We start from the raw sequence: 27,848 nt of genomic DNA on the forward strand, positions 1-27,848 counted from the left end.
CTCTGATATATACTGTTCAGAAACAAGAGCAGACTTGCCAGAGTTTTAGCCAGTCGTTGCTTCTCCTATCTCACAATGTTAACAGCATCTCTGTGTGGGTGAACATGTGGGATGTGAACAGGGAGAGATGGAGCCCTTGCTTGGCTTGACTGCAAGGCAGAGGGCCATTGTGAGGTTGAGTAAGGATTTACTTTGCAGGGAGTGGAAGAATTACTGACTAATTGTAGAGTCCTGAACTGCAATTTAGACTTGAGCCATGTCAAAGAAGACAAATTTTTCTAGGAGGATGACGACAGTGATCAAGCAGTTAGGGCAGAGAATTTTAAAAAGAAAGAAGGTGAGGGCTAAAATCCTGAGTTCTGTAGGATGCAACAGCCTCAGAAAAGGGAGAAAATCCCAGATAGATAATAGAAGTGTATTCACCTAAAATTTGCATTGGTGAATCTGATAATCACACAATTAGGGGTGAAAAGACTGAAATTATTATGTAACTACATGTCTCAAAGCAGCCTCAGTTATGCCTCTGTCCCTCCTGGCAGATTTCTGTTTGCTTGTTGCTAAAGGCTGTTCAGCAATGAAGCTTCACAGCCTCTGGAGGAAGTCTTCTCTGCAGCTTTACTACCAATTGAAAACCCTTCCTAATGCCTAACCTAAAATAACCTGCAGCAATTTGAGCCAATTGTTGCCTTAGCACACATACAAATAGACTGTCCCTTTGTCCTCCAAATACTCTTCACTATTTGAAGACTAGAATATTCTCTCAATTTTCTCCTTTATGTACATTAATCTTGTTAGAGATCAGATTTTTCTAGACTTCAGGCTGTGCTTGTCTGCCTGTGCACTCTCTCCACTTGATCAGTTTCTTTTATGCTTAAGTCTAGCATCCAAACTGTGTGAGCAGATATGACACCAGCCACAGCTTTTCCAGGAGTGAATAGAAATAGTTCAAGGTTCTCAGACTCTTTTGATCTGTGTATCCCTGTTTGAGGTTGGTCTGTTTTAGCATGGTGCAACATTACTGTTTTATTGTGATTCACTATTGCTCCCTGATAGCTACAGCTATCAGGATCTGGGGATGGGTGCAGGAGACTCCCAGTCCATCTTTAGTCAATGAAGAAAGCAGTGGTTCTACAGAGGGTAATCCCATGTGTTTTCGCATCATAAAATCATTTAGGTTGGAAAAGACCTTTAAGATCAAGTCCAACTGTTAACCCAGCACTGCCAAGTCTACCATTAATCCAAGTGCCACATCTATTCAGGCATGGCGATTCCAGCTACTCTTCCCCAACCCATTGCATGTGGTTGTTGTGACCCAAGTGCAGGACTCAGCACTGGGCCTTGCTGAACCTCATACTCTACAGAGCTTTTTTTACCCTCTAGCACAGCAACACCCCTGCCCAACCTGGAGTCATATACAATCTTACTGAGGGTGCACTCAACCTCCTTGTCCAGATCATTTGATAAAGATGTTAAACAGGACTGTCCCTGATATGGAGCCCTGGGGAGCACCACTTGTGACCAGCCACTAATGGGATTAACTCCCTTCACCAGAGTTGAAGGGTAGAGGCAATCAGATCAAATAGTTTAGTCATGCTGAGCTGGCTATGAAGGGCACCATTCACCCTTGCTGCTGGAGATTCCCTAATGATTAATTTCTGTATTGAATCACTTTCAAATTACCCAAGTCACTCAAATGCCTGAAGTGCCTGGAGCAATTAAACAGGAACATGTGGCCATATATGCTACTTGCTAAGGTAAAATGGATCTGAGGTATTTTCAGCCTCCTTTCATGTCAGTGCCTAGTTCACAGCACTAGCTTCTGGAAAGGACAGTCCCATGCAGTGTATTACTTGGTCTCTGCTGCACTATCCCTATTCCTTTCCCTTCTCCACTGCAGGTGTTCACCTGTCTCTGGCCTGAAGCATGAAGGTCAAGAGCTGCTTCTTTATCCTTGTCATTGGCTTGGTGCAGGTGCTAATTCAAGACACATAAATGCCTAATCCTATTTTGAGGCTGACTTGTTAGCTCTGTAAAATGTAGCAGTTCGCAGGTGTTCGGAGGAATAGTTTAACACATTAGCACACTTTTTTGGTGATTATTTTCATGGAACTCTTTAAATAACCATTAAGCTTTGACAGCACCAAGCAGAGGCAGCAGCTATTTAAAAATAAAATGAGGAGAGGGGTAAAAGCAGTGTGGTTGTAAAAAAAGGAAGCAGTAGGCTGCAGATAGCCAGCCTCTCCTTTGGGATCAGGCTGCCTTTGCAGAACCCAGTGCTTGCTTTGCCGGCACAGACCAATGATAGATCTTACTGTTTATTTCTGTGGTGTTTTTCTGCCCCCAGTTACATCGCTGCTCTCATTTCTGTGCAAACAACAGTTCCTGCCTCAAAAGCGTGAGTGCAATTAAGGATAGATCTAACCTCACTCTTAAATTTAGCTTTTCTCCACAGTTTTCTCATGCAAGCATACATTTGGGTGGGATTTTGGCTCAACTCCAGAGCTTCCTGTAGGCTTCCTGTCCAGCTGTGCCTGCTTCTCCATCATCCACTGGGCTCCTGTACCTGTGATTTTGATGGATCAGGTGTAGGTATCATCCTATGTCACTACCTCATTAGGTAGCTAAGATTTAGCCTTGCCAGGCACAGCATCATCCTGTTTCCCCCGCAGATGTTTTTTGTTCACAGTAAAGCTGATCAAGGGATTTCTATCATGGCAAAGAATTACCTTTAAGGCTTCTATAGGGACATGCTTGCCTAATTGTGAAACTGCAACACACACACAAAAAAATCCTCAGCTTTGTATTTCTAAGGACTTTATCTAGCTTAAACCCACAGAGATCCACAAAACAGGTATGTTTGTCTCTCCCTGGTGCACTGCCCTGCATGGCGAGGTCTGCCAGCCAGAAGCTGCTTTGGAAAGACCTTGTGCTTGAGCAGTTGGATTAGCAGCATTCTGTACATAATGCTTTTTTTTCCAGCCCTCTCTTCCTCTCTGCAACATGCAGGCACACAACATATATAGCCTTGAGGTTGATTTGGTTAAAAAGATTGTTTTCAAGAAGCAGTGGTGGAAGTCTTATTAGGAATAACTGTCTGAGCGCAAACAGATGCGCAACACAGAGGGTAGTGAATGTGTCTATGTGGACTTGGACCTATTAGCTGCCTCAAACACATTTTTCACTTCAGTGTTGGCAATTTATTCTGTGCTTTCTCCTGTCTGCTCTGAAATAGGGAGAAGTGATGGCAGTTCCACTGAATCACAGTGCTGAAGGATGCTTTGTATGTATGCATGCATGTAGGTAGTGCTGGAAAGCTTCCCGGGCTCTCCTGCAGCTGCAGAGTATTCCTCTCAGTAGCACTAGGTGGATGATGGACCAGAAGCTTCGCAGTCTTAAGTGTAAGGGAGAGTAATTGGACAGGACAGAATTCATATTGCTTTTGATGGCCTTGGAAAACTATGTTAAAAACAAATACCGTAACTTTTGGAAAACAAAGATGTTCACAAAAGTAAAAGGCCAAAAGCAGCTCGCCCCACAACGCAGAGAGTCAGGGTTAAAAGACTGATGAGCAGAAAGAGAATAATGGGAAGGAAAGTATTAAGGGTTAAGAAAGAAAGGGGAAAGGAGTCCTTTATCTAGGTATTAAAAGTTTAACCCAGTAAATCTCCCTCTTTCTCTTATTTCTGGGATAAAAATAAGAGCCCTTGGAAAGCTTAAAGGCTAGATTTGAGAAGGCAGCCGTGAGTGTAAGGATGCTCAGACAGAATTAGGGACTGTAGAAATCCCTAAGCTGCTTTTTCTTAGGAGGAAAAAACCCAAACCACAGTTACCACTTAAGCAAAGTCTGATGTGTCTATATTTTCAGATGACCACAGTTTTTAAAAAGGCCCTTATAATGAGGCTTTAACTTCAGTCAAATCTTTCAGTGGCAGGAGCAAAACTTGAGGCATTGGGTCTGCACTTGCCATGCAGTTGTGATCATAAGAAGTACCTGGGGAAAGTGGCATATTCCAGGCTAAAATCCATGTTCAAGGATGATTAACCCTCTGGAAGTGCTTGCCTCTTATAACCACTACAGGGAATCTGGCTCACTAGCTCAGATGAATAGCATGCATTTCCTATAGGTAAAAATCAATGCCACTCCATGTAAGCACCCAAAGCTTATCTGTGTGCCAGCCCAAAGCTTTGTTCATTTTCAACACAAAAGATCCAGGAATCAGACCCTCTCTGGCAGAGCTCACTCACATTTGCATGGGACAGATATAGCTTTGCAGCTGCATTAGATGGCTTTAAGTATTAACTTTCCCATTAAAGTGAGAAAATGGAGCTGCTCAGGAAACATGCACAGAGTGTATACTGAGGAGCTCTTAGATTCAATTTTATGGCCAGAATCGCATTTGAAGCAGGTTCCTGTTAACACAGGAAATACTGTGCTTACTGAAAAAAACAAAAGCCTGTTCCCTAATGTCCTTGGTATCATTTGCATTTTATGCCAGCAATAAGACAGATTTACAGGCAAACTGCCAACCTGTTTATTGGGCTTAAAATCTGACTCCCCCTCCACTGCTCTGTAATAAGCAATAAATGAACAAACATTGCTCCCCAGGCTGCACCTATGCCAGCCAATACAACCTAGGATGCTTCTCTGTAGGGATAGGCTGAATAAGAGAGAGATCTCTGTCTAGATCAAATGTGCTGGTTAAAGTAATGTTGGGCATAACATTAGCTGGCACTAATGACAGCTTCAGTGTCCTCATCTGGATGAGTCTTGCTCTCAGGACATCTGAGTCGACACTGGGGAAGACATGGGTCAATCACCTCATCTGATTAGTTGGTTTGTTGCATAGGCTGATATAATGCTTGTGAGATGCAAAATGCTCTGAATCTTCCTGCTAAAGAAAGAGGAATCATTCTTGGAGCACAGAAAAGAATAGATTTTCTTTTAAAAACAAGTGGTTTTTTTCTGTCAGATACAATGCATATCAACAGCAGCCCAAACCTAAATGGTTTTGGACTGTTTTTGTTATTGCAATGAAGTTGCTATTGGTCATTAGCATTAACAATTTTGTCAAGCAAAGAACATGTAGTGATTTAGAGATAAAAGAGAGTCTTCTTTTCAGCACAGGACTGGTCTTTTTCAATTCCTCCCCAAAAGGAAGATAATGTTGAAAAGAATGGGGGAAGACTAAGGAGGAGTACCCAAGGAAATAGGATTTACTATCAAAAACCTATGCCCTACCATTTCCATATGCAATGCTTATGTAACAGATTGTTAATAAAAGATCATAAGTAATCATAAAATCAGAGCCTGCACTGCAAAAGCATAACCCCTAGCAAAGAAAAACTCCTTGCACCAGTGTTTCTGTAAACAGCATCTACTTAAAAATTAAATCTTGGTATACTGTATGCATATAAAAACATGCAGCTGTGAGTAAATCCAGGCAAAATGACTGCATTTAACAGTATCCTCACAGACCTGCATCCAGAATAGCTTTGGCTCTGCAGCATTCTTCCTCCACTGTTCCTTCTTCCACTGACTGTAACCATTGCACTAACTGAGATTTCTCTAATCTGATTTTAGCCATCTAAAAAATTGTCACCCATTGTAATAGTGCTGTACGTTCCCACTTTCACGATCCACCTACAATACACACTTTCAGGTTTCTAGACATTGATTGGTACAACCATTATTGCTTGAGGTGGTCACTTGAGGGAGACTCTTGCCTGAAGGAGAGCTGAACAATCTTGGGGTGTTCTGAGAGCAGATGGGCACTTCGGTATAGGAAATGGTCTTTAGTGGGAGCCATTCACATGACCTGAGAATTAATGCTGGCACTTCAGGGTTTCCAAATCAGTTCTGGAATTTCCTTCATGTGTTTGTATTCTGGAATATCCTTGCAGATTCTCTACAAATCAAAATTACATGCAATTGTTTTCCAGCCTCTGTTTTATCACTGATCTATGCTCTCATCTCATAACATTGAAGTTTGAAATTAACCATAAGGGCAGTTATTGAGGTTAGAGAGCAAACAGTTACTCCGCAAATAAACCTGTAGAGATCTCTAGTTCTGTGATCTCAAGTTTGGATGCCAGCTATTCTGAGGTATCAGTTTAAATGCCCTTATATTCAGTGAAATGAGAACATCGTAAATAATTTAAAAGGCAATGCAAGTGCACAGATACGTGTCATCTTTTGGGTACAGCTATCCAGTGAAAAGGAGCAGATCCTGCTCTTGATGGTGCTCAGAACCTGATGCAGTTTTGCTTCTAAGCCTCCTCTTAATCACATTTGGAGTTCTTACTGCAGGGTTTGAGAAAAGGTTTATCTTCAGCCCCAAAAGATGATAAACAAGCCTCCTGCTGTCCTTCCCTCTCACTTTCAAAAGATTTACTTTACTAGCATATTGGGAAATCATCATTAGAGGCTTGTGCTTTCCCTGCTAGAAGCCATTCTTCAAGCTAGTAAATCAGCCTGCAGGTAGCTTCATTCACTGAAGTTAGGTGACAAGGATGTGTATGATAAAAGTTTCAGGTATGAAAGCAAGATGGGAACTAAATTAGCCTGCAAATCTGTCAGACTGAAGGTGCAAATATACAAGTTTATATCTCTGTAACTAAAATAATTTCCTGGTAAAAAGCTGTATGCTGTTTGGGTCAGGGTGAGTGCAAGCAATGAGGTTCATTTGCACATGCTGCATGAAAGGTAGCTCAGACTTACTCTGCAGTCTGAGTCAGAGGAACAAGTAATTGAACTAAAAATAGTTCAATAAGTCTGCAAAAGGTAGTCTGTGGTTGCTATGCAGCTGAATGGCAAGTGTAACTGAATGGGACACTTTAATACCAACAACTCTCATATCCTGCAAGAACTACTGAAAATGAATTCAATGGTAGTGCAAGTATCACAGCTTGATGTCCCATCTTCCTACATTCTAGTTCTGAGCATCACATAAAGGCACAGATAAATCAGTGTAAATACCAACAAAACGATTGCTTTAATGAAATTTCTAATGTTGTTAGAACAGGCCGTTCTATGCTTATTCTAGCAAAACGGACATAAGTGTGGTATGCCCTTAGAAACATGAAACAGTACAGAAACTGGGAGAAAATGAGGTGGAGAAGTAGATGTACTTGCATGGGGGGGGGGGGAAGGAATAAGGTAAAATGTGGAGATAAACAAGCCTTTGACAGATAGAGTCTGAGCTGCCAAAGAGATAGGAGTTACATGCTAAATGAGCAACAAAATTAAGTCTTCAGCAATAAAGAGGATAAATGAAAAGGGGCTGAAGAAGGGCAAGAGAAAAATGAAAGTGCAAAATGAACCCAGAAAATAAAACAAAGATTGAGTCAGTGTGGGTGTGCATGCAGGTGTCTGTGTTTGCAAGCACAAATATAGAACAGGAAGATGCAGATCAAACAAAAAGATGATTTAAAATCTGCAGAACATTCTGAAGCTGGAAGGATAAAAAGTGATTGAAATAAGAATGTAAGTGGGGAAAGCTGTGAATTAAAGGATAAATGGTAGGAAGAGCAATTGAAGGATTAAAACAGTTTCAGCATTTTTGTGAACTCTAGTGATGGGAGAGAAGAAGAGAAACTAAAATCTGAAAACCTAAAGGTTTAAGACAATACTTGGAAGGCCTTTGCCTCAAAGAGTCATGGAGGGACTGTAGACCTCCCTGAGAGGGTGCCTTTGGGGGCACTCTCTGGTGCTCGCAGCTCACATGGCTTGGCCAGTTTCATTCAGTATTACTCTGCCAGCTAAAGGTTACTGGCAAAATGAACAGGCCAAGTGTCACCAATTTGTCTTCAAAGCTCTTCGCTGGTCAGCTTGACTCCTCAGGCTATTATACTGGCATCTGTGGATGTGCTGTAAGTATTGCGCTGTACTGGTGGTATTGGACACAGAAGACTTTGAGCCTCTTGTTTCTTGGATTTGCTGTTAATTGCTTGCACTTACACTTCACAAGCACATGGGAAGCAATTAATGGCATTTCCCAGGCACAAAGAGATGGAATTGAAAGCATATCCAAAGCTCAGCTTTCTCCTTTCCTTTGCAGTACATTGCAGTGAGCTTCTGGGGTGAAACAGAAGTGTGCGCTACAGAAAGGGAGAGAGCCCTCTGGCTCACTTGCAAAGCTATAGTGAGGCATAAATCTCATATCTATGTCCTGGTGAGTGGTTGGGGTAAATTGAGGAAGACAGCACAACCCTTCAGGGATGGTCTTCTGCCTGACTGCTGTTTCTCTGATCAGATGACACTGCACTTAACTGCAAGCTGCTCTGTCTCTCTGCTCCCTTTCTAGGCTAGCTGTGTGTAATGCAGCCTGAAAAGGAGGCTGTGTCGCATTGGGATCTGTGCAAGAAATACAGGAGTAGGCAACTGCATGAAGGTCTCTGCTTTTGTGGGCATGTTATCTTCAGGTTGGATGCTCTGTCAGGAACTGCTCAGTATCAGTTTGGCCTAATTCATTTGTTTAGGCTGTTGATACAAGTTAGAGATTGGATCTGTACTTGACTCAACTCTTTGGGAACTGACAGGCACAGCCGTTTCCCAACTCCCTGAATTATTCTGACATGCTGTAGCAGTGTTCAAGCACAATACAAATTGTGACACAGGAGGTGTCTTTACAAAGCACTGAACTCAACCTCCTTCTAGTCTATTATATATCCTGTCTTCACATAATACCCTTTGAGACCACATAAATCATCCCAGGAAGCTTAGTCATGTGCCCATCTGTGATTCAGGGGAGCAGTCTGAACACCTGAATTAACGTAACCTGGTTGTCATCTTCCCAGTGCTTTTCACTGAGCCAAGCCTCTCTAAGGAGCACTGGAACTGACCTGTGTTTAAGGGAAGGACACATACCTATGGGCAGAAAATGAGGATGCAGCTCAACAAACACTTGCCTGCTCCCACTTCTGTGCAGTGGCTCACTGTCACCTTGCTTTTGGCAGCATAACCTCACATAGGGCTGTGCTGTGAAGCAGGTCGCTAAAATGATCCAGGCTAAAAATAGCTTGCCAAGAAAAAGAAGAAATTCCTCTTTCTCTGATCGTTTTCAGTAATGTGGTCTCCTAAGAAGCAAATTCTTGATGGGGTCAGGCACACAGGAGAGGAGCTTTTGGCCTGCTTGTTACTAAAGTGAGCCTTCCATGAGACTACACTCTGAGCAGCCGCCACTTAGTGTGCAGTAATCCCATCAGCAAGACTTTTCTGTCACTGTGTGGTTAATTAAGTGACCTTCTGAAGCTCAACAGGATGTGAGAGCATGACTCATCCCTGGTCTCACTAACTTCAGTTCTGAGACTGAGCTGGATAAAAACTGCCCTGGTTCCTACAGTACCAGAAAATCAGCATCTCCTTAAGTCCTTCCACCTTTCTCCCTGCGTTTGCTCAGGAAGCTAAGGCCCTGTCAAAGCAAAGCCAGTAAGTCTCCCAATAGCACGGATCACAGCAATTAAGTTGTCCTAGTCAGCCTGCATTCTGCATTGTTACATTCCTTCTGTAATTGCAGAGGTTTATGGAGTTGTTCTTTATTTCTTTTCATTAAATGCCCTGAAAGAAAATCTGTATCCTGTCTTCCATCCAGCAGATATTGCTTTTCAGTGGAGAATTAAGTGATTCATATCATCTCTACTGAGGACCATCCGTAAGATATCCAGAGGGATTTTGTAAGATTTAGAAATCCACTGGTACCTCCATTGCTCAGGTAACTTTGATCATTCTAGCAAGCAGTCCTGCAGCATTAGGCATATAAACAACTTAGAAGTCAGGTCTCTGTTTCTCTGTGGGTACTAATCACTAGTTTGCTTCATTTCTACTGCAGAAGTTCCCAGCATTTTCTGGTATGTTTATTGCTGTTTGTGGGGTTTGCTGAAAGCACTTCTAGGGGCAAAAAAAGGAGAGACCACCCCTTTGCCCTAAGCAGTGCTTTGCTTTAAATATATGCCTACCTAAGAGTGAAAATGTAAAACAGGTAGGTAATGAAGTCCTTGCAGCAGTTGGATAATTGTACTTGTCTCAAAGTGAAATAAGCATACATGATGAATGGCTCAGTGCAATGAATATAAATACCAAGCTATTATTTATTGAAGTTAATAGCAACCAAATATTAGTAAGATGGCTAGAAAGAAACAAGAGTAGGAATGTCTGATAGAGTTTAGATATTCATCAAACAAATGTGAGTTGTTAGTGGGAAATGTCACAGAAGAAGAATGGGTGGTATCATGCAAGGTATAAGGTAAAAGTCATCATGAGCCTCTGATTTAATACTCATGCAAAGCACCAACCCCCACCCCCCTGCAGTTAGGAAACAATATATTTTGTCATCTTTCAATGCTACATCCTGCAGCCTGTTCTGGTGCCACCTGCTCATTTAACAGGCCGGGCTGGATACCATCCACATACAAATGGAGGATGAAGTGCCAAAAGTTTAAGGCTCCTGACTTTGGTTGCATAATGGCAGAAACCTTGAGAAAACAGTATTTACATGGTCACCATCACTTTGTCCCTCTGTGTTCTGACTCAGTGGTGCCACACATACCCATCTTCCTGTTATCTGCTGTAAGGAGCCCTTGAAATGTCCCACTCTATGACCCATATTCATGTGGCCTTCCATAGGGCTGTCTGTCTCGGCAGATCATGTTTTCATGACCTGATGAGTTTTCTCTAGAACTGGGGTGGGGGGGAAGATGGCAGAGGAGGGGAGTTGAAGAGGCTAATAAACATCAGCACCCAGTGAAGTAGAGGTTTTAGGGTTAGGGTGGGTTTTCGTAGGGTATGTTTTTCCTGCATCCTTCTGAGCACAGCCAAACTTCTGCCTTTGTGGGCTAGCTCTGAAATATGGAAAATACATGGGTCTGGCTGGATTCACGAGTCCAGATGAGGTGCACATAATGTGTGCTGCTCTCTACAACGTGGTCTCTGTCTCCTGAACAAGCTGCTTTACCTGTCCTACCAACACACCCTGTCCTGTTTGCCATTTCACCACCAGACCCAGGTTCTGGGAGCTCCATTTCAATTCTGACACTGTTCATGGCAGCAAAGATGTTTGCTGGGGATTTCCTGGTGATTTACAAAGCTTTGCTTTTTCATTGTGTGTTGATGAGCACAGCTTTGAAATACCCCTAAGGTCTAGAGTTTAGATACAGATCCAGATGTTCAGATACTTATCTGAACTGACTTTAAGTTAGCTGTATTACTCACTTTCCTTCCTGCAAGCAATGAAGAGGTATACATAGTGTGGGGTGGGGAGGGGGAAACCTCTGACCCACTAAAAGTTTTCCTGAGGTCAAAAATTATTAGGTTTGACTAGTTCTCACTTCTCACCTCCCACTTTAAACTTGTTGAGGGAGGGCAGCTGGTGTCAGCCAGATCCTTTCAGACTTCACATCATGCTGTAACTAAGCAGCCATCCACTTCAATAGTAAGGGATGATAATTGCAGGTCCTAGGCTGCAGACTGACGTCAGCTCTTCAGAGGAGGATGCTGACTGCTTAATGAATATCAGTAGACACTGTTTAGCTTCTGCTCAGAAAAGAAAACTCAAAAATGGCTCTTAGGGAACAGTCAGCATCCATTATCTTCTTTCTGATGATAATTTATAGATCTTTCTCCTTTCATTTTGTAAAAAGAGGTCCTGAGAAGAGTTCACTTCCATACCAGCAACTTCAAGTGTGATTATGTGGCAAAGAGAACAAGGTTGACATATAGGTCTAATTACAGGGTCTTTTTTTCTAGGAGAAAATTAATTTGTTACATGCTCGGCATGGTACAGATAGTCCCATAGTGAGACTTTGCAGAGCCTCTTTATTCTATTTGAGCCATTCTGTTTATCATTCTCTCTGTAACGCTTACAAAGGTGTGTTTCCCCCTGCTCCTCAAGCAGCTCCTTTCCCCTCATTAAAGGTTTTTGAAGTGTTGGGCTGCTCAGGCAGGTTGGGGCGGCAAGTTGTTTCATTTCTCTTACTAACATGGAGGTGGAATTGATGTGGGTCCCATCTCCATGTATGTTTCTAAGGTTCTACTGTTAAAACTTTATTACCTGGGACATTCGCATGCAAATTCAGAGTTAGGTTTTTCTAGATCTCTTAAGCAGAGGAAACACATTCAGGGCATTGTTTGTTCTGGTATTGCACCATGTCTGTATTCTTGCCTTCTCTACACCAGATTCCCTCACAGGTTTGGAAGAAGCCAGCTGAAACAAATCTGGGGGGGGGGGGGTGTCTTCTTCATCTCAGTATACTGTCTCCTGGCTCTTTGCAGTCTACTTGTGATCCCAGTGAAGTACAGGGAACAGAAAATTAAGGAGCATATGTTTCTCAAACCTGAGCTGTATTCATCATGAGGTAGCTTTGCAGAACTCAGGCATTATACCTGGTGATAAATCTGGTCTGTTAACTTCTGAGTGGCCAGCTTCTAGCAAAGAATATATTTGGTTTGAGGTCTTGCTGAGGGATTTAAATTGCATCCTTGGGAGGTGGGAAGAAGTTTTAGGAAATGAAGGGCTGGAATGAGAAAGCTAATAAATGTTATGGAACTGAGCTTTGTTTTCATTATTGTGGTAAGCAGCAAAATGCATTTCCCAACGTTCCTCAAAACATTCCAGTAATGCATCTCAATTAGCATGATTTAGGTTGTTTCTAGCCTTTAGAATTTAGCACAAGGTTAATGTACATAAATGTGTGATGACATATAGAGAAACTATAATTGTCTTTAAGACGAAGTGTTCTAGCCGTGTGAAATAAGTAAGAAATTGGCTGAGTAGGTGGACTTATTTCTGTTGCCAAGACAAAAAATCTGTTGAACTTCAGGACTGCTGATACGCTTTTCACAGGACATTCAGTATCAGGAAGCTGGGGGTCAGAAGTCACTCGAAATGCTTTTTTTTTTTTTTACTTATTTCAATGAAGGCAGTTTATTTTTAAGATTGTGGCTCTTTAAAACCTAGTGTTTGATATCCAGGAGGCTTTCCCATGTCGTAGTCCATTTAATACTTATAAAGCTGGGTAAGCTCAACCTTTACTTTGAAAGCCAAACTTGTCTGTATGGGAAAGGTGGTAGTGAGGTATAAGAATGTGTGCTCTTACCTGCCAGGAACTTTCAAGGTCTTTTGCTCTTTGTGGCAGACTTGTTGCTCTCTTCCTGCCCTGTCATCTATGTGTGTGTGCAAATGGCCTTTCCCAAAGGGCTGCGGTAGTTTTTTGCACTGAAACCTGTCCTTTCTCCTTGAAGTTTTCTAAACTCTGTCCATAGGAGGCTCACACCCTTCTGCTTTGGCCTGGCAGACCTCTCCTTGCTCTCTTGAGCAAGCATCTGGAGGTTCCTGGAGATGGATGAGCTTCTGCATGTTATTTTGTATTGTAGTGCACTGGGGTGGGACTGACTCCAGCCTTTCAAAAAGAGGTCTTAGTGTAAACATCTCTGTTCTCTGAATGGTTTTGTCCTTCTTTTAGATTCTGCCTTCCATTTCTAATGTTGGTTCATATGCGCCCACCCATACACACAGCTGTAGAGTTTTGCTCCTAGTAAAGGAAAGATCATGGAATGTGCAAAAGGAGTTGAGGTCCCAGTGAGACTCAGCTTGGCCTGTATTATTGTGTGATGCAAGTGAATTATGAGCAGAAGGAGTCTTCTCCCTGCCAGGTCTTCAAAATCCTCTGACTTGTGTCATTAACATCAGTGTTTTTCTTGTTTTCCTCTGAGGGGTGATGCATGGTGTTGCATGTCATTGTTTCCCTCAGAAACACCGTGTTACCAAACCTGCTCCATCTCTGAGATAATGTGAGAGGTGCCAGCCCCCATAAGGTCCATACAGTTTGCTTAGCAGCAGGAAAGAAACAGCATTTCTCCCTTCCTTTATAAGTGGCTGGAAAGTCTCCATGGAAACATTTGTTGTTCCACAGCATCAATTCTTTAGACTGTCTTCTTCCTTCATACTGATCCTTTGCAAGGGAGCCTGTGTGATTTCCTGGTGCTTTGAGAGCTGAATGGATGGCTTACACAGCAAGGCTGTCCCAGGGAATGTATTTAGTTTCTCCATCCCCTCTGATGGGCAGAGCATCAGTGGACATTTTTGCCCCTTGGACTCTGCTGCAACTAGCTAAGCTGTGGGCAAGTTGTGTTGCAGCATCTCATTTGTATGGATAGAACTCTGTGACACAGATAAAGTGATAATTCTAATTACTAGAAGCGAATTCATTTCATTCTTGAGTTTTCTTTGAGGTACTAACTGGAAATAAAAGGACTGAGACTCATAGAAGAAAAATAGGGTGTTAGGTTCTATCAGATCTTCCTCTGGGAGTTTGCTCTAAAGAACAGACTCTGCAGAATCTATTAGAGCCACATCATGCTTAAACTCCTGAGCTGACACCTTGAGGACCAGTTGATGATACTGGAAAAGAGTATAATGCAAGGAGGAGGCGAGAAGCCAGGTTGTTCCAGGGCTGGATATTTGTCACTATTACTTTCTCCAGTAATTTTTGCACAAATGCACACGTATTTGAGTGTGACCATGCATGTGCGTCCATGTTTGCATGTGTTGTATGTTTAATCACTCTTTACTTCAAATATTACAGTTGGTAGCGGTGCAGACTTACAGCCAAGGGCAAGCATATGTCTGTTTAGCTCGCAGATGTGATGTGTCTCACAGGCCACCAGAAACAATCCCATTATTCAGAGCATCTTTCCAACATGAGTAATGGCAGCATTTATATTTTGCATATAGCTGGTGGTTCCTCAGGAGCAGTATGCAGAACAATTCCAATCAATCTGTGGTGGGGGGAACCCACAATTACTACTTACTAAGGGAAGCTTTTTTCTGGAGGACTTATAATTTCTTCATTGCCCCCAAAGTATATTCTGTGAGGGTGAAATAAGAAAACTTGCTTCCTCCTAACCCCCTGGACCTGCTCCCATAAAAAGAGCTGCAGTGCTAAGCACATGCAGATCTGTAATGTGACTACAGTGGGCTTGGTTCATGCAAATCGCTCCCATCCCTCTTACGAAGCAAATAAGGTGTGGGGGTGCAGAGCAGTATCCTCGCAGTGTGGGTCTCGTTGCAGGCTGTACAGCCACTACAGTGAGTGGTTTATGAAGCATTCTGCATGGGCTGTTTGTAAGGGGAGGCAGGGCTTCAATGTGGAAATGCCAGACTGCAAGTGTGTGCTCACCTACTTCCATGAGAGGCTGAGAATAACCCGGGTGTGCACTCCCTGAGCTCTTCTTGAATTTGTAAGCCATGGCTGAAGAGGAGATTTATTTCCTGTGGGCCTGAAAGTGTGACTGAATACTTGCAGGGAGGGCTGCTGTGTGTTTTCAGGCTCCAGCTCCCCTGCTGTATTTCATGTTTACAGTTTATGATATAGTGAATCCTTTGGTGCCTTGTTCTCAACCCTGCAATAGAAATGTCACGAAATCCATTACAGTGTGTGCTGTCTTCTGATTTTTCCAACCACTTACTAATGATTTCAATAAGGTCTAAATCACAGTTTCCCTGGGGAGTGCTTTCTGTCAGAGCTCTATCATACACAGCCGTGGGTTTTTTCACCCTCACACCAAGCAGCCCTAATGTCAGCCTCTGCCTTGAGTCCCACCAAAGCTTGCACACCCACAGCAAGCATTAGTCAACCAGAATCAAGTTTTTGGTAAAAGTATGTTTCCTGTTCATCTTCTCCAGCCCCCTTGTGAGTATATTTTATCACCCCTCAATTGTCATTTTTCAGGCTAGAGTGTCCTTCCATTTGTTCCTAATACCCACTGGCTTAAAGAGAAGAAAGAGCATGTGGTAGTTTTGCATATCCTCATAGGCAATTTAGCTGTTCCTTCAGCTACCCAAATACTTTTAAATAAACAACGGATTTATTCCAACACGTGAGCAAACAATGTGCAATTCTGACTCTCCTTCTCCATATAGCAAAGAGGACTCCATCAAAAATAGCTTTCTATGTCTAAAAAACAACAAGCGAACTGGAAGGCTCCAGTTTCCTCCTTGAGTGGCTGGGCTTCCAGAGAACTGGAAGGTTCCAGTTCTCTCCAGAAAACAATCTATACGAGGAGCTGGTAATCCTGTTACAGGCCTTTCCTGCTGCAGACCATGTTTTAGTTTCTTGACTGTCTGCTGTTCCAAGAGTCATTTTCTCATATTTCTCCGTGGAGCAAGCTTGTTCAGGATCCAGGGGAAAGGTGCCACAGATATGTTTTAATTTGAAAGAGAAATATGGAAATCTACCTGGATGAGAGTGGAGGAAAATTGCAATCCATCTCCTGTATTTTTGCTGGTTTATTGTGCTGCCTGAGAGTTTCTTCTTCTGCAGCAGTATCTCATTGGTATAATGAGGCAGCATGTTGCTTAACTGTGCGGTGGCCAGATCAGTGGGGATTTCAAGTGATAAGTAATTCTATTTGATTTTGTATCCAACAATTATAATTTACATTCCTTTCCACCTTAGAGAGAGAAAGGCAGTCTGGGCTATAATTATGTTTTTTTTTTTTCCTCCCTGTTTCCTTTGGTCCTCTGTTCCTCTTATTGTCAGGCAGCAGTGGCAGCAGCAGCCTTAAAAGCAGGGAGTCATGACAACTGACTCTTCCTGGAGCAATCTGAGCTGTTAGAAGGAAAAAAGAAATATCCCTAAAACACAAGTGCCCAAAAATGCAATTAGATCACAAAGCTGTATGAAGCAGGAAAATGATAGCAGAGAACTAAGAACCAGCCAGGGGCTATGAGTTTGCTTACCTGCGTGTTCCCCTTCTGATCATGGCCCTTCACTGGTAGAAAATGTGTTGGATCCATTTGTCATCTGAGGGTTTGGCTGTGGCTTCATGTCTGTGGATAAATAAATGCCCACACAAATAGCTAATGAAGTGCAGGAGGAGTGTCTTGCATAAGAGCACATTAATAATTTTGGAACAAATGCCCTGTTGAATTTCACAGGGTGAGATCTCAATCAATTAGCAGCTTAGAATAGTCCATCCTGAAGCAATGTATCTATGTAGTACCGTACACAAGTGCCCAGTGCCTGCTCTTATTGCAGGCTTGACTGGATGAATTTGAGCTTCCAATTAAAAAAGTTCCTCTTGGAAGTTAAACTTTTGACCCAAATGTTAGATTGGAAATAAAAAAAAAAAATGCCACTCTGAAATAAGGAGTTTTTTGAATTGCTGGGACTGCAGTGCAGCCCTGAATAGTTCTGCTTAGCATGGCAGGGAATGTTTTATTAATCCTTACCATTATTCATGTTATCTCTCAAAACAGGAAGAAAACTTTGTAGCTGTCCCAACTCTTTGCAGAGGGGTTTCTTGCTGTTCGCACATGTTGATTAGGTGAATCTTTCTTCCAAGACGCATAAGACATGATAGCCACCTAGTTATGCTAGCTCACAGGCACACACTGAGAAACGAAAGCCATCTGTGATTTTCAGGCAACTTCCTTCCAGCAAGGTATCATGTTTTCCATTTCAGCAAAGTGTAAGCATCTGTGTGACTTGCATACGGTTACAAAACACACGAATATGGGAAGCCAGAGCTTCAGACTTCTGTTCACCGCTTAACCAGTGTATGATCTAGTGTCTCAATGCAAATCAGTTATTATAACAAAGCAATTTCTTTTTCTCAACTAAAGCTTAAATTAATGAGGCTTCTGTTTTGCCCCTGCGGTCCTCATTCTTTTGGTATAGTATTATTTGTCTGTTCAGTATGAGGGGTATTATGTGGGAGATCCCATATTGAAAAAAATCTGTGGTTTCCATAAATGTCCCATTTATATTCTACTAATATCAACCAGAAAAAATATTTCAAGAGCTACTTTGTTTTCAAATAGCTCCAGATGTAAAATGCTCCATGGCTTTAAGTCAGGATTGTAAAAAATGAATAGAGCACAGTGAATTAATTTTGCTAATGAGCTTTGCAACCACATGATGCATTTGGGCATCTTCATACAATTAAACCACAGAACTAGGCAAGCGGATCCCAAGTGACACCCTTTGTCAGAGCAATTCAGGACCCTCCAAAGTGTTGTCTCCCCCCTTCCCTTTAATTTATTTCTATCACAAAGAGAAATATACAGATCATTTGTTTCAACAATTGAAAAATTATGTTTGGCGTTAGTTGCAACAGTATTTTTGTAGTACTCATTTATTCTGCTATCCAGACAAGAAAGGCAAAGCAGTAGCATTTTATAGAGCAGAGAACATTTTTACACAGTTCTCTTAAATCTTTTTAGCAGCCCTTGAACAAAATGTTTACCCTGTAAACAGAATTTAGTAAACGATCCACAAGACTTATCATGACAACCTGTCTATCCTTCCTGAACCATTGTATTTCTATCCCATTCATTCCTAACATCTGCTGCTGCTGACCCTCTAGCCCATATTTACTCAGTTGCAGTACTCTCTCTGCAGCCTTAAAATATTTCCTGTTGATTTACATCTATTTCTGTTCCATTGTCTGGTTTTGGATGCTGGATTTTGTGGTTTTCTTTTTGTGAAAAGAAAGTGGGGAAGAAAAAAAAGGTGACTGATTTTCATTGCTCATGACTGAGAACCATTTAACAATGTGAATAAGCCCTGTACAAGTCATAGAATCATAGAAAGGTCTGAGTCGGAAGGGACCTTAAAGATAGTCTACTTCTAAACCCCCTGCCATGGGCAGGGATGCCTCACACTAGACCATGTTGCTCAAGGCTCTATCCAGCCTAGCCTTGAATGCTTCCAGGGATGGAGCATTCACAACTTCCTTGGGCAGCCTCTTCCAGTGCCTCACCATCCTCACGGTAAAGAGCTTTTTCCTTATATCTAACTTAAATCTCCTCTGTTTAGTGGCTGTGGTCAGGTGAAACCGTGAGTAAGGGATGTGTTTGCATCCCCAATGCTCTTCAGCCAAAAGCTGGAAGTCCTGCTGAGTCTGTGGGGTGTCAGTCCTGTGCTCTCCTATCGATTCTCCTGACATTTAGTGCTCCAGCTCCTGCTCCCCTGTATGGTGACTGTGACACAGTTCTAGCCAGAACCCACTGTCTGTTTAACAGGGTCTTGAGCTCATGAGTTCTGTGAAGTCTAGTAATTATTAGGCTGGAATTTAGGAAGAAGAGCAAGGGTAAGCCTGGAGAGCATTACAGTGCCTTACAAAAGTTAGGCTGTGACCTCAGGTGTCTCAAGGTGAAAGGTTTCACTGCACAGACACGCTGTTTTAATAAAAAAACTAATTTTTCTTAAGAAAAAAAAAGAAAAAAAATGGTGGGGGATGAAGAAGCAGCAAGGAAACATAAATCTGAGTTATGTGGAGTTAAAAGCTCCAGCATTTAACGCTAATCTTCTGTTAGGGACTTGCATCTGTTTTCTCTTTCATTGTAGTTTTCTTCAACAGAGATTAGCCATGTAGAAGGCTTTTACAGAGAGAAAATACCAGGGTAAAACAGCAACTCTATTTCTGTAAGGCAGGGAAGTGTGGCTAATTGCAAGTAACTTCCCCCTTCATCATCAACTCTTAAAATACAAGACTGGCACTCAGGAAGCCTGGGTTCTCAGCTCAACCACACACTTCCTAGGTGAATTTGGAAAAGGCAATAATAAAGAACCGTTGCCCCATGCCTCAGTTTCCAGATCCAGGTAATAGAGAAAGGCAGAGTCCCATTAATGGTTGTGTTATGGCTGTGTACAAGGATATCAGCTTTGGAGGCAAGCACCTTCCTTCCACTGCAGTCCTCCTCAGTCCCATGAAAAGGTCTTTTCAGACTAATTTCTCAAGGAAGTTCTGCAACTATTCCTTTAGCACTTAGGGTCTCAGTGCACTGTCTGTAGGGCAGACAGGTTTGTACCTTCTGAAGATTTGCCTCCTAAAAACAACCACAGGAAATAAATCTGCCATTCTGTCCAGTCTTTCTCCTGCCTCTCTACCAGCTGGTTAAGTGGTCAACCAATTTATTTTGTGTTGCTTTTCATTAGGAGTGGAAGATTGATGCCTGGAATTATTTTAATGGCACTGTTGACCCTGATAATAAAACTGTCCATTCTAGTTCCTGTTGGTAATGGCATCTAATACTACCTAAGTCACAGAGTAGCAAGTCCAATAGCACAGCTGGTGAGGAATCCCATGTAAAGACATCAGTGAAGAGGCCCATTTCAGTGCTGTCTCCCTTCTTATATCAGGCCCATCAGCACTGTATGTGATTTGCCTATCTATTAGTAGATATTTGGCACTGCAGTGATGCCCAGAACCATTTCCACGCTCTCCCCTGCAACTTGCTGGGTGCTCAACACCATATGACACTGACAGCTGCAACTGCTACTAGCTGCTATCTCAGGGCTGTGTGTAATTTGGAGAACAATTTGCATAATTCTGAAACCTAAAAATACCCGTGCACAAACGAAATGCATTAATATGTGCTATTCTAACAGACATGGAAATAGCTGCTACTTTCCCAGTGCATTTTGTAACAGAGACTCTCAACACCTCTTCTTCATCTGACAGAGCTGACATTTGTGAGAGACATTTAAGGACACATAGCAAGTGTTAATTATCCTCAACATGCATCACAGGCTTTATGTAAAATGATTAGAGAGGTGCCTTCCAGAATAATTAGCTTTCTGAAACTGCTGAAACCCCCTGTCTGCTGCATGTTGACTAAAAGGGATGTGAAGTCTGAAGATTAAGTGTGAAGACAGGTTCCCATCCCAGGTCTCACCTGTCCACCCATTTCCTTCCTCAGCCCTGCTGATAATGTTCTCAAGTGTGCAATGGCACCCACCCTACTTTGCTCTGTTAAATCATAGCGCTTGCTTTTCATGTCTCCTTGGTGATATAAGGGGAATTGGGAATATGTGACCTTTTCATTTCTGTGTAACAAGCATCCTTGCAGGTCAAGTGACAAACAAGCTCCCCCTGAGCTACCAAGTCAGTGCCATGAGGGCGAAATGCTGTTTGGACTACTGCTATGATATGTGAACTAATTACACTCAGAAACAATAAGGGCCTGAGGTCATGGTGACTTTGAATTATCCACTGCAATAGCCATGGCACTAGCAGTGCAATGCTGTATTTGTGTCTGGCAGTGATCTGAATATTTTCTGCTCACTGGTCGATCCAGGAGTGAGCTGGCCTCAGGATAGTCTGGAAGGGAGCTACACTGAGGTCTGTGTAACTTTAGTCTTCTGAGTTTCCTAATGTCAAGTCTTAGAGGACTGTGAAAGATATGGCCAAAGAGTAGCAGCAAAGCATATGAACTCCTCCTTTCTTGAAAAAAAAAAAAAATCACCAAGAAAAGGCCTCCATGTAGTCTATAGGCTTTAGGCGTCTTGTACTTGGAAATCCTCGAGGACCAGAAGATATGTGGGACATCTCTGTGCCATATTGTTAGGATCACTGTACCAAGCTGTAAATGATGGCTGAAATGATGAACAAGGAAAAGAGATCATCCCAAACCAGAGTAAAGATGACATGCACTGCTTGCTGTGGTCTGCTGCTTGAAGAACTACAAGGGGATGAATCTGACAAAAGGTGTGGCAAAACCCCAGTCACTAAACTCACTGTAGAGATAATCAACCAAAAAGCAGGTCCAAGCAGCCGTGAACCTGAGTGTGTGCCAAAGCTGTCTCTAACCTTCACTGGGCTGCAGTTTTCTCCAGAGGGGAATATTTGTTTTGATAGGACAGAAGTCAAGTGGATTGTCAACTGGAAAATGCCTAGAGAGCAGCTGCTGAACATTGCAGGGGTGTCCAAGTACAGTACTTGGGCTTAATTATCACTCTTTCCCCATACATTCACACAGACAGTCATTGGTCTGTATTTGCCTGGCTGGGCTGCTAGATTTCCCAACTAGGTTTATCAGGAATGTAATTCTGTGTCCTAAACTGCCAAAGGCTTGCAGCCATGCAATTTTGTCAACTTAATAGAGGAGCACTCATGTCAAAACTGAAAATGATGCTTCTGTTGTGCTTTCAGGAATCCCGTAATTGTATAACTGATTTCAATGGAAGTCAAGAGCTCAGAATACTCATAAAACCTTCTGGGCCAAAATTTGGCCAAATGTTAGTAGGTAACCACTCTATTTATTGATTGATTTGGCCTAGAGGTTGTTCCCCTTGGTTAAATTAAGCAGAGCCCATTGGAACAGGTACTCAGCTCAGCATGTTCCCAGAAATGAAAAAAGACCCATTTTGCTGTTACTCGGTGTCCCAGTGACTGGGGCAGTTGTACCCAGGACAAATTGTTTATCTTGCTGCAGGTGGCAGATTAATGTTTTATTGACAATAGCAAATATTTGACTTAGGACACAGGCATGTTAGTCTCTTTTGTAGGTTTAGCATTCCCTATTTTCTTTGCCCTTTCAGTCTCTTTAAGAGCTACTCATTTGGCAAAGTCAGAAATTAATTCACCTCAGTGAGAGGATGTACTGTTAATGAGTCTGGTGATGTGTAAGGGAGCCATAACTGAAGCCAGCGTCATACTGAGCTCCTCTAGGAAAGACAGAGGGTTTGACTTCTCTTGGATTCATCTGGTTTGCTCTTTGTTGTAATAATTTTTATCCCCTAGTTCTCAAATAACAAAAATGTTTTCTCCTTCCACCCTTAGTTGCCTTGGGTAACTCTATTCAAGAGAATGGATTTACACAGATGTCAAAAATACTGTGAAAAGCCTATCACAAATTTTAGTAATTGCTTTTCACACCCTTGCTTTGTTTGCTACACACTTTATGCTTGGTGTATGTTACATTCATTTTTTTCCATTACAGAAAGCCACATCAGTTGATGTTGCGCTTTATTACAAACATTTGTTTTCTTTCCTTCTAGCACACTCAGCCTGAGTCTCAACCCACTTACACTGGTTTTGCAGCACATAATGACAGCACAATAACTGGTCCTCATTTACTGTCTTGATATAATACTCAGATCAGTAAAGTACCACTGGCACCACTACACTGGTGGCCTGGAAAGTATTTGACACTCTACATTTAAGAGAAAGTTTAATGTGTTCTTAGTTCAGTTATTTGTTTGGTTTTTTTCTTTCCTTTTCATAAAGAGAGAAGTGCCTGGGATGAAACAGTCAAAGTCAGCTACTTTTTTAGTTGTATCCAATTGTACACGGACAAACCAGGTTGGCACATGTTAAAAAAGGGTAAGACCAATAGGTTTTAAGCAGACCTGCTATGCAGGCACAATTGATCTAAGCATTTGCAACATATCTGTGCAACTGAGCATGGATTGAACCCTGTGTGTACATGCAGATGATTTCTAAAAACCAGTAGTGGACCCTCTAAAGCAGTAAAGTTAAGATGTCTGTATGCACTCTCTAAAAGAAATACGTACGTATTTTTGCTGCCCTTTGGTTTCAGATCAGGCCTCTTAGATGCTGCTTTCCCAGCCAGCTCTGACAGCAATGGCGATGGATGTATCTGTTGTGCCAAGGAAGAATTCTGTCAGGGGCAGACAGTGGTGCAACTTTGCAAACCTCTTGTCTACCTTTGGGTCTCACAAAAAAAAAAGAAAAAAGGATAAATCCATCAGTTCAGAAGGGTTATGAAAGGAAACCTACAGCGTTATTTTAAAATCCAGATAAATTAACTGTGGGAATGTGGGTACATGTCTGGTCTGCACATCCCTTAGAACTGGTCCTAGGTGGTTTCTTTGCTGTGGCAGTTAGAACTCAGTACTCTCCCCAGACATGTGGTATTCACTGAAAAAATAAGCAGCTGTCAGTCCAAGCTTGCCAAAATTTCCTATGCAAAGTAATACTTCAGCAGTTTTTGCAAGATGCTTTTCCCGTGGGTAAATATTACATGTCAAATCAGGAGTAAATACAGCAGGGAAAAGAGGAATGTCAGAATCTGAGTTTACCTTGGCAGGGAATGATTTCAAAGCTTTCTTGTTCACTGTTTAAATGTACAGTTTTTCTCTCCCATTTCCCCTTTAGGAACGAGTAGGCTGGGTACCATATATTCAAATGAAAAAGTTTTCTCCAAACACATGCCCTGTTATACACAGCCTCAGGTTTTGTACTTGAATGGGTGAGGACTGCAGTATACTGAAGACAATTAAAGATTAACATATGCTCAGAATGCTTTCTTGAAAACTGATTTCTCCTTAATCCTCCTTATTAGAATTCTTCCCTGCCTCAAAAACCATCTATGGATCGAGAAAAAAAGGCAACATTTGGCTGAATCCTGCAGACTCTCCACATACCCAGCTGTCATATCACTAGCTCAGTCAATGCAAATGGGAGAAGGACATTGCCCAAATGTCAGGTGGTTATTCCAGACAATATGGACTTGAGGCTTGATGTGCCAAGCACTTGAACACGTGATTAACTCGCAGCTTTTCTGTAAGCCCAGTTTCGGTGCTGAAGAGCATTGCTGAGTGAGAGTGGAGATGTGCTGTGAGTTAAGAATGTGACTGAGTGAGAATTTCTGCTCAATCCCAAAACACTGAGATTAACAGGAGATCAGTCAGTGATTCCCCTGGGAGGTTGACTGGGTTTCTTGGGCTGAAGTCAGAAAGTATAATAGGCTCATTGGGTAGACAATGCTGTTTCGGAAGAGATGTGGAGATGGTTTGGTAGTGGACCTCAAACAAAAAACTCATGAAGAATGAAGATAAATATACATTTTTAATATGCTTTAACAAAAGTGCGTTGAATAGTTTGTTCTGTTTAGTTGTGTTTTGATTACTTCCATTGTTCTTTGTTTCCTGTATACAGTTGTGATGCATCCAGGAAAAAATCATGAACATTTGCATTGAGAGTCATCCGGAATTTCCATTTTAAATGATCCACTTTGTTACAGTAATTAGCCTTGTAAGTGGAACAAAGCACACAACATTGACAATAGTTGCTAGTGATCACTTCGCTTTCTAATCAGGCTGCTCCTTCAAGATTCTAATTTATTTTACTAATGATTGTAGGGCAGATGCACCTCTAGGAACTCCAGTGAAATAGAGGATCAGAAAATCTTGCTCAGTATGCCTAATCCTGAAGCATCCTGAGTAACTTGAGGGCAAAGCAGGTATAAATAAAAGACTTTCCTTTCAGAGGCTCATTGATTTGATTTGAATTCACTAAATTATATCAATTACTGCAAAGTAGATGCATTTGTTCAGTACAGAGGTGTTTTGGAGAGAGAGATGGTTGGTGCTGAGCCCCTCCCGTATCATTGACAGGCCTTGAAGACGGGGACAGCTCACACTTACTTACTACTACTCACATACTTGTCCTACACCTTTAAATTAAAGCACCCACTTAGAGGGGCAAAAAATATAGCTTTCCTGAGAAGAATGATAAGGAGAGGCTGGTCAAGGGCTTAAACTCCTCATCCTGTAGCAGAAACAGATATCTTTTATTAAAATGAAAGTCCAGTTAATCGGTGTAATCCTCCACAATCAAAATGCCAACTAAACACTAATGTTCCCTGCCTTTTATGATTCAAAGCCAGTTCAGCTAGTACCTTTAGTGGGCTCTTTTCCATCCTTATAGTAGGGATCCATGAGACAGACCTTGGCTGTTTGTCTTGTGGATGGGCAATAGTCTATGTAGGTAAAATAAAATGATATCTGTGCAAGAAAAATCAGGCAGTAAACTTGCTTTGGATGGACTTGGGACAGGACTAGTGACACTGGCTAGTTTTTTTTCTGAGTGAATAGTACATGTGCTCTCCAGTACACCGGATTGATGTACTGGATAGACCGCTGCATTGCTTTGCTGTGTTCCTCCCTCCCTGTGCTCATGTGCTGTTTAACTGCCCAGTGTGTTGGTTTGGAAAGTGCACAGGCATGAGAGGGAATCTTAAAAAGCTCCTATTTCATCAAATAAACTTGGGATCATCAAGTTTGAAATCTGGGAGGCACAAAAAAGTGGTTTGAGACTCACAGTGTCTCTTGTACTTTGTGCCCAAGAATCATAATTAACCTAAGCAGAAACAGCACATTTCATGACCAAAATATTTCTTCTTTCTACCTCCTTAGGACTTTGCTAGTGCTACCCATATTCCCCTCTATAGTTAACTGCTGTGTTACATCTTTGTTTGGAAGAGCTGTGTAAATATGAAGGAGTGATATTTGATAAAAATTGTGTCTCTATATGTTTCCCCATGTCTTATGACTGGAGGTGTTTCCCATCAGCAAAAGTAAAGCTTGAGAAGGACAAATGCAGACAGGAGTAACATGCACAGGGACTCAGACTTAAGGAACAATCTTAATTCTACCCTCCATTCTGCTCTGCTGGGATGAACTTGGAGTTGCCATATGTATGGCGCATTCACTTGTCCACCCCACCACAGTTTCTCTGTCATCAGCAGGATAAGTGCTTATTTATTCTACAGGGAAAGGATTAATCCATCAGTAGTTGCAAGAGAAGTGTCACTGAGAGCATAAAATATATCATACGTATTACCAGAGCGTTAAGACTCTTTTGTTCGTTAGATGCCTCTGAGTGGAAGAATCAGTTCTCTGCCAAATTCAGCCTAGGTGCATTGGAAAGAAAACCTGGACCAGGCCTGCTCCTGCCATGTCAGCACCTCTGTTGCAGCCAGCAGCAAGGGGATTTAAGTCCTCCCTGTGCAGAAAGCACAGCTGCCCTTGACGCAGTGTCTGGAGAGGACTGAGGAATTTAGCCCAGCAGTGCAGAGTTCAGTGTTTCTTTCTGCTCACAGTCTCTGCAGAAAGGAAAAACCTGCAAGATCTCGATGAGACCGAAATATTAATTCTCTGTTATTGCATCAAGTTTGACTAACAAGCCGCATGAATAAATCTGCAGTCTTAGTTTTTGCCAGTGTTAAGTTTCTATGGCAACAACAACCCATTTTATCTTTAGGAATTTCATTAGCAAGGGAAGGAAAGGAAACAAAAAATTCCCACCCCAAATCAAAAAAGATTTGTCAAATTAAGAGCAGCATCTCCCTCTCCTGCTTAGTGTTTTTAGGAAAAGTCAGCTTGGATTTTTTCTCATTTGTTGCAAAGGTTTTGTGTTTTTTTTTAATTCACATCATTGTCTTAGACAATAATAAAAGAAAATGCTTTTGTACATCTGAATCGGAGAGGGGAGGGATCATAAACATGCAGACTGAAGATGCACTGGAGGAGTGAACATGGCTTTGCAGCACATTTAGCATTCATACGAGCCATATGCGTAAATACAGAGCGCTGTCTCCTTTCCCAACATTTGGAAATGGGGAAGAAATCTGGGAATGGGAGACCTTTTTGCAGTGATCACAGTGGAGGTTCTTCGTGACATAAATGCTATGGGAAGACCAGGCAATATTTGGGAAGTTATAAGGGAGCTTTATCTGTTTGTGTACATGTGTGTGTCTGCTTACAGAGCCTCAACATTCAATAATACTGACATGGGAATTGAGTTTGTTGGATTTAGAAAGCATGGCTGCGCTTTCTTCTCCTCTCACCTTGGGCTGCCCTATACCCTTGTGACAAATAAAGGAAATACAATTTAAAAGGTCAATTGAATAAAATTGTTTTAGGAAAAAAACCTATGTGTACACAAAAAAGGAAGAAGCGATGCACAGCATCTGCTGTGTAAAATAGGTTGGTGCTTACATTGTCGCACCACCTTTCCTCTGAGTGGTTCTTTTACCACCTTTAAGCAATAGGAGGGGGGACTGAAGAGCTATTGCACTTCTCAGTTTGGGGCGTTTGGCTTTGGCCCCATTTAAGAGATTAAGAAGAGTTACACATAATAAAGTGAGCATCAGGGTCTCAGTGTTTGCCCTGCACCCTCTGGTGCTGTGGTACAGAGGGATGCAGAGAGCCTGCATGCAGCATAGGAAAGATGCTGATCCCTGTCATTTCTGGTTGCCTGTCCTGAGGCTGCAGTGGCAGAACCATAGCCGTGCTGGAGGAGATGTGGATGGGAAATGACA

General features: G+C 42.1%; 1 long non-coding RNA gene across 2 annotated transcripts in view; it reads left to right on the forward strand.

The window, feature by feature from the left end:
* Positions 1-27,848, forward strand: part of LOC133215931 (uncharacterized) — a 169,644-nt gene that overhangs the window by 115,874 nt on the left and 25,922 nt on the right. Inside the window, exon 3 of one of the 2 annotated variants that reach the window (XR_009726516.1) lies at positions 1,898-4,164. The exons of the other annotated variant lie outside the window; for it this stretch is intronic. This is a non-coding gene — a long non-coding RNA (uncharacterized LOC133215931). Of the gene's footprint in view, positions 1-1,897; positions 4,165-27,848 lie in introns of those variants that run through there. 2 annotated transcript variants of the gene reach the window in all.

The sequence above is a fragment of the Neopsephotus bourkii genome, unplaced genomic scaffold, assembly GCF_033783945.1.
Source record: "Neopsephotus bourkii isolate Nb327-2 ecotype Australia unplaced genomic scaffold, CSIRO-AGI_Nbou_v1 NB_1016, whole genome shotgun sequence".
In the NCBI taxonomy this organism is placed as follows: domain Eukaryota; kingdom Metazoa; phylum Chordata; class Aves; order Psittaciformes; family Psittacidae; genus Neopsephotus; species Neopsephotus bourkii.